The sequence below is a fragment of the Ursus americanus genome, chromosome 2 (genome assembly GCF_024610735.1).
Source record: "Ursus americanus isolate L20-20 chromosome 2, mUrsAme1.1.p, whole genome shotgun sequence".
Taxonomy (NCBI): domain Eukaryota; kingdom Metazoa; phylum Chordata; class Mammalia; order Carnivora; family Ursidae; genus Ursus; species Ursus americanus.
The window spans coordinates 16,573,185-16,580,816 of record NC_142128.1 but is presented as its reverse complement, the minus strand read 5'-3'; the positions used below and the strand labels follow the sequence as shown (position 1 = coordinate 16,580,816).

General features: G+C 45.1%; 1 long non-coding RNA gene across 1 annotated transcript; it reads right to left on the bottom strand.

Annotated features, from left to right (window-relative positions):
* Positions 1-5,267: 5,267 nt before the first annotated feature.
* Positions 5,268-7,632, bottom strand: LOC123784778 (uncharacterized). The gene is made up of 3 exons (XR_006777547.2): positions 7,415-7,632; positions 6,579-6,674; positions 5,268-6,235 (listed from the first exon to the last, which is right to left on the bottom strand). It is a non-coding gene; the product is annotated as an uncharacterized LOC123784778 (long non-coding RNA).

Below are 7,632 nucleotides of genomic sequence, written 5' to 3'. Positions count from 1 at the left end.
AGGAAGGAAGGAAGGAAGGAAGGAAGGAAGGAAGGAAGGAAGGAAAAAGAAAGAAAGAAAGAAAGAAAGAAAGAAAGAAAGAAAGAAAGAAAGAAAGAAAGAAAGGCAAAGGAAGGAAAGAAGAAAGAAAAGAAGAGGAAAGAAAGAAAGAAAACAGAACAGCTGCTGGCCAGGATGTGGAGTCACTGGGATCCTGTGCACTGTGGGTAGAAATGTAAAATGGTGCAGCCACTATGGAGAACTCTATGATGGGTTCTAAATAAATATTAAAAATAGAATTACTTTATGATCTAGCAATTCCACTTTAGGTATGTGCCCCAAGAATTCAAAGTGTGGCCTTGAAGAGCTATTTGTCTACACGTGTCTATAGCAGCAAATTCACAACAGTCAAGAGATGGAAGGAACCCAAGTGTCTGCGGACCGATGAATAGGGAAACAACATGTGGTCGATGACGTGCTATGGAATACCATCCAGCTGAAAAAGGAAGGAAATTCTGACACATGCTACAACTCGGCTTAAACTTGAGGACGTTATAGTAAGGGAAATAAGTCAGTCACAAAAAGATAAATACTGTATGAATTCACTTATAAGAGTTGTCTAAAGTATCAAATTCATAGAAACAGGAGGTTGGGTGATTGTGATAGTTGTTGGGTGATTGCCACAGGCTGAGGTGAGGGGGGGAACGGGAGTTGCTTAATGAGTATAGAGTTTCAGTTTTGCAAGAGGAGAAAGGTCTGGAGATTGGTTGCCCAACGATGCGAGTGTACACTTAAAAAATGGTTAAGATGGTAAGTTTTATGTTGTGTGCATATTACCACAAATAAAAATAAAAAATTCTTAACCAAATATACTAGCAGACCCAATCCAGCAACATATAAAAAAGATTATATACCAGAATCGCACAGGACTAACCCAGAAATGTAAAGTTGGTTTAACATCTGAAAATCAATTAATATAATACATCATACATCAATAAAATAAAGACAAAACCCACATGATCATCTTTTTTTTTTTAAGATTTTATTTATTTATTTGACAGAGAGAGAGACAGCCAGCGAGAGAGGGAACACAAGCAGGGGGAGTGGGAGAGGAAGAAGCAGGCTCATAGCGGAGGAGCCTGATGTGGGGCTCGATCCCAGAACGCTGGGATCACGCCCTGAGCTGAAGGCAGACGCTCAACCGCTGTGCCACCCAGGCGCCCCCCACATGATCATCTTAACAGAAGTGCAGAAAGCACTTGATAATATCCAACACCCCTTCATGACAAAACTGCTCAAAAACCAGGACTCAAAGACAGTGTCCTCCACCTAATGAAAGACTGAATGCTTTACCCCTAAGATAAGGAAAAAGACAAGGAAGTCCATTCTTGCCACTTCTATTCTACTCACCATTGTTATTCCCATCACTTCTCATCTCATCACTTCTATTCTATTACATCGTACTGTTCTAGCCAGAGCAATTAGGCAAGAAAATAAAATAAAAGCATCCAGATGAGAATGAAAGATGTAAAACTATCTGTAGATGACAGGATATACAAACTCTTGAGGAATTCATTGAAAAAGCCATTAGTACTGGGCTGCCTGTCCAGCACCTGTCCAGTAAGTAGAGCATATGACTCTTTATCTCGAGGTTGTGAGTTCAAGCCCCACATTGGGTGTAGAGCTCACTTTGAAAAAGGAAAAGAAAAAAAAAAGCCATTAGTACAGCCATTTTATAAGACTGTTGATTTCTTATAAAACTAAACATGCTCTAAGCATATGATCCGGCAGTTATGCTCCTTGGTACTTACACAAATAAGTTAATAACTTATGTCCACAAAAAACTTGCACACAGACGCGTATAGCAACTTTATTCACAACTGCCAAAGCCTGGAAGGAACCAAGATGTCCTTTAGTAGGTGAACAGATAAATAACACGTGGTACGTTCATACAGTGAAATATTAGCACTAAAAAGACATGAGCTATTAAGCCATGAAAAGACATGTAGTAGCCTTAAATGCATATTACAAAGAGAAAGAAGGCCATCTGAAAAAGCTACACACTGTATGATTCCAACTATATTACATTCTGGAAAAGGCAAAACCATGGAGACAGTAAAAAGATCAGTGGCGGTCAGGGTTTGGGGAGAAGGAATGATAGGTGGAGCACAGAAGATTTTTAGGGTAATGATACTATAATAATTGGTGGATACATGTCATTATGCCTCTACCAAAACCCGCAGAATGTACAAAACCAAAAGTGAGCCCTAATGTAAACGGTCGACTTTGGGTGATAATGATATATCACTGCAGATTCAAATGCACCAATCTGGTATGCGATGCTGATAGTAGGGTGGCTGAGATTGGGGGTGCTGGGATATGGGAACTCTCAGGACTTTCAACTTAACCCTGAATTACTCTAAAAAATAAAATATACTAAAAATGTTTTAAAAAAATAATGAGGGGCGCCTGGTTAGCACAGCGGTTAAGCGTCTGCCTTCGGCTCAGGGTGTGATCCTGGCGTTATGGGATCGAGCCCCACATCAGGCTCCTCTGCTATGAGCCTGCTTCTTCCTCTCCCACTCCCCCTGCTTGTGTTCCCTCTCTCGCTGGCTGTCTCTATCTCGGTCGAATAAATAAATAAAATCTTTAAAAACAAAAAAACAATAATGATTCATGGTATAACATGAACCTTCAAAACAGTATGCCAGATGAAAAAAGCCGGACAAAAGACCACATGTCTTATGATTCCAAGGATATGAAATGTCCAGAATAGGCAAATTGATAGACAGAAAGTAGATTAGTGGTTTCCAGGGGCTGAAGGAGGGGAGAATGGATCCTGATGGCTAAAGGGTTTCCTTCCGGGGTGATGAAAACATTCTGGAGTTAGATTGTGGTGATGGCTGTACAACTCTCTGAATATACTAAAAATCACTGAATTGTATACTTAAAAGGGACGAAGTTTAGGGTGTGTTAATTATATCTCAATAAAGCCGTTAAAAAAACCCAAACACCCAACTATGTTGTAGCTTTAAACAAGGAAAGATGGCTGTGTAAATTATTTAAAAAACAAAACAAAACACCCCAAGTCTTCCCGAGGCATTCTAGAACAGTCCCTCCCTAAGGCTCAGCCCCGTCACTTTACCCCCTCTGTCCTCCATCCCCTCTAAGGCCTTTTGCACGTCTGGGTGGTTTCCGTGGCTGCAGCTCTCGCCCAAGAACTGGTTTAGATACATTGTGAAAAATGAATGAGTGAGCCGCAAAAATGGGCAGAGCGAGCGCCCCCACGTGGCCTTAGGTCTCCGGCATCCCAACCGGCACGAGGCCTTCTGAGCCTCAGAATTCTCCATTCCCGCATGAAAAAATACACAACCGCCGCGGCGAGCCTCCTCGGCTCGGGTCCAGGTTCTGCGCTCCAGATGCGGAGCGGGGCTGGAGGCGGCGCTTTGGGCTCTTCCAGTCCCCAGATCCTGGATGCTCCAACCCCAGGGCCACTGTCTTTTCCGGGCTGAGGAGACACGGCCCCACTGGGCCCGGAGTCTGAGCTGGCCCGGATTCGGCTTCGTGTGGGGGCCAAGCTCTGGCCGGAACGGAGGAATCACGGCATCGTGGGTCACTCTGGTAGGCAGAGTAGACGACGGTACCGGAAAATGCCCCAAGAGAATATGGCGGCGACCTGCCTTCACAACCGTCGTTCAGATGCACTCGGAAGCTTGTTATTCGTTCCGGTTGACCTTATCTGTCAGGAGTCAGCTCCGAACGCTCCGCTCCGGCTCATATAATTCCTAGGCCCTTATTGGCGCTGGCGGAGAGCGGCTAGAGGACGTTGCCCCTGGCAGCGCCCACTGATTGGACCATTCCATCACTGGAACAACTAGGTCTGCGCTGGTTGGTCCCTGGGGCCAGGCTCTAGGACGCTGTTGCTAGGTAACGCCTGACCGGGGGCCCGTTCACACGCGCGGGACGAGGCGCCGCGAGGAGGTTACTGCACAGCGAGCCCGCACTGATCCCCGCCTTCTGCCCGAGTGCGCTTCGGCTCCTGCTGTGCCCCTGACCCCCGGGCCTCCGGGAGTGCTTCCTGGCTGCAAAATGAACCGCGTTCCTTCCTGGGAAAGCCAGTTCTAGGGAGCCAAGCACATTTAGGGGATTTCTTCATTATCCCGGGTGGCGCAACAGCCTTCTTGAGAATTATCGAACTCTGAGCAACGCTCCTCGTGAGGGTAGGGAGTGTGGTCCCTGTTTAAGAAGAACATTGCGACTGGCTCGCTGGTACTCAGGGCTATCTGGCTCCAAGTCCAGTGCTCTTTCTAGTGACATAATCACTAGAGCTTTCCGTCCTGAGCCATCGCAGCCGTTAAGCCGTCACACACACTCCTGGGATAGAAGTCCTGGCCACCAGTTGGACTTCAGTGGCTTACAGAAGCGCCCTCTTCCCTTTTACCCACCACTCTGAAGGCTGATGGGCAAAGGCAGAATCTTATTCTTTGTTGTTCATAAACATCTAATAATTGTAGTGTAATGACAAAACAACCTACACAATTTGCTAGGAACTGCAAAAACACTCCAGTACGTTATCTCATTTAATCCCCGAAACAACCCCACGAAGCTGATCATTTCACTTTCTGAACGGGGCACTCAAACTCAATTCAGTAAGATAGCCTCCTCTGTAACACTGCCAAATTAAGGCGCCAGCATTAGAATCCAATGTATCCGACTTTGAAGCCCATTTACTCTAACCATTGTGCTATACAGCTACTCCTAAGCACAGCAATTGTCCAAAAATATCAAAGGAATTGGGGTCCCGGGGATGACTCAGTCGGTTAAGCCTCCAACTCTTGCTTTCAGTCAGCTCATGATCTCAGGGTTGTGCGATCAAGTCTCACGTCAGGCTCCGGGCTCAGTGAGGAGTCAGCTTGAGATTCTTTCCCCCTTCTTTTTCCTCCCCCTCTGTGACTCCCCCTGCTCATGCTCTCTCTCTCACTCTCTCTCAGATAAATAAATAAAATATTTTTTTAAAAAATCAAAGGAATGAAACATTTTTTTTCTTTGCTTTCCCCTTGCTCCTGTGTCCCACCCCCACCTAAGAAAGAGATGGTCCTTCTACTTCAAGAGGTTTGCAACGGACCCTCATTCCGTAGTTCACTCCCATTACAGATATGAGACACCAGACCTGTGATGAGCTCCTAATTCAGTGGGAAGAGCTCAGGAGAAAGAGGAACTTCTCTTGAGCCCTGGCTTTACCTCTTGGCAGCTGTGTAATGTAAGCAAGTTACTTTACCTTGCAGTGTAGGTTTCTTTGTAAAACTGGGGTCATACCATCTGTCTCACAGACATGTCATTGAGGTTAAATAAGCTAACTGTGTAAAGTTTGGGGCCTGGTAGGCAGTTAATTCAAGAGCGTTGTTATCTGAGGGAGATGGAACTTGCCAACAAGAGAGATGCTTCCTACCATCTCCTACTATCTTGAAGCAGTGAGAAATGTCATGTGTTTATATTTTTTATTCTTGGAGAAGCCTTGAAGGTTGGAGGTATGGCCTTTGCCCCATCTGCTTCAGAGTCCCATCACTTAGCTATTTAAGTATCTCCCAAACCCATATCCTTGGTGCCCCCTCCCTCTCCCAGGCTCAACTAACCTAGACTTCTGGAAGCTATCTGGATAGTGTTTGCAATGCCCTCAGGTGAATCTGGATCGAAGAACTGAGACCCCAGTTCTTTTTGCTACTTCTTAACATGTTTCTGGATTTTTTTTCTACTACTGAGGGTGATTCTGTTGATGCTTAATCAGAGCTAATAGATGGAAAAATACTTCAGGCCCTTGGGAAAGGTGTGAGGTCACTTCCCACTTTTTCATTCAGGTGATGTCCTTGTAAGAGCTCAAAAGGGCCCAGCACTTCCTGTACCAGTAGTGAGAAATTTCTGGGTACTCTTCTGTGGCTAATCAGTTCTTAGGCCCTAGAGAAGCAACAGTCACATTCAGGAAAGAGGCAAGGCCATGCACCTTGGTGCAAATCCAACGTAGAGAGTTTCCAGAAGGCCCAGTTACAGTCAAGGCAACGTATCTGATTCCAGGGTTTAAAGTGGGGGATTAACACAGACTTGGATGCAGACTGTAAGTCCCAAGATGTCAGGGCATCGTGACTGCCATGCCATGGTCCTCAGTCTCAGGGTGAGGCCCCTGCTCTGGCACTGATATTTCTATCTCCCAAGGTTTCTTGGCTTTTCATCCCTTCCTTCTGCATCCACTTCCTCTTATTTTCTGCTGGAAAATAGGGAGAATCTCAGAACTTCGTCTGTAACCATTTTTGGTCATGAAGGCAGTGGGCAACTTCAAAGACTTGAGTCAGAGCTCCCCTGGAGAGTTGATTAAGAGAGGTGCCCAAGTCCCCACAGTTGGCTCACAGTCCTATAGAATCTTGGGACCATTAAGCCCTCATCAAGAGCCCATCTTGTCTATGAGGATTGACAGAATGCCTCGGTCTGGGCATTATTCTCCACCTGGGAAGGTAGACTCCCCCTCAACACTCCTTTCCAATAATAGGAACCCCCTAGGGACTCTCTAGGATTAGCTCAGGAAAAGGCAAGGGTCCTGAGATACTCACCCTATAGAGAAACTACTTCGATATCCTTTACATTTTAGGTTTCTAAAGGCCCAAAATTAGTAACACATGAGTATTCAGAAAAGTGTAGCTGGAAACCTAAAAAAAAAAAAGAAGAAGAAGAAGAACCTACTAGATTGTAACCTCTTTTTAGTGAATGGCATATTAAAATCCTGATCTTCACCTTAAAGTGATCATGAACATCGACTGACCTCGTACAACTCTCCCACCGCAACCAAAGAAAATGTACCCTGAGCTCCAACACTTCATTCATCTTTGGGACCCTTTCCAAAGAGTTTATGTTTCCTTGTGAATTCCCATTTATAAAGCATTCTGATCCTATGCTCCCTATTAGCAATGGACTAAGATTCTCTGCCTTAAATTTCTTTTTTTTTTTTAAGATTTTATTTATTTATTCGACAGAGAGAGAGAGACAGCCAGCGAGAGAGGGAACACAAGCAGGGGGAGTGGGAGAGGAAGCAGCAGGCTCCTAGCAGAGGAGCCCGATGTGGGGCTCGATCCCTGAACGCTGGGATCATGCCTTGAGCTGAAGGCAGACGCTTAAAGACTGCACCACCCAGGCGCCCCTCTGCCTTAATTTTCTTACCTATTAAATGTGGATAATCATTTCATTTTCTTATGGATGTTGTGAAGATTAAATGAAGATTAAATTTCTCTTCCCCAGTTCCCAATTGGGACCCTCTCTCTCTCTATCATTCATCGGAGAAAAGATGTGTGGAGAAAGAATAGTCAAGGGTTCTTTTTAGAAACTTATTGTTATATTCCCCCAACCTAGAAGCAGCTTGGTACCACTTGTAATCTGAGAAAATGGAACTAACCTAGGAAACGTCCTGAAATTGAACCAGATGGTTCCTTTAGAGGGAGATCTTTGCAAGGGATGGGTCCTCGAGGCTTTCCAAGAAGTCTGACTTCAGGCATACATTGATCCCCTCAACTCAACTGACTTCTCTGGGACGTGCCTTATCTTTGGGATCCGGTGCTTCAGAGGACCACAGATCTTCACTTTTTGTCCCACCCAAGAAACAAAGGTCCTCTC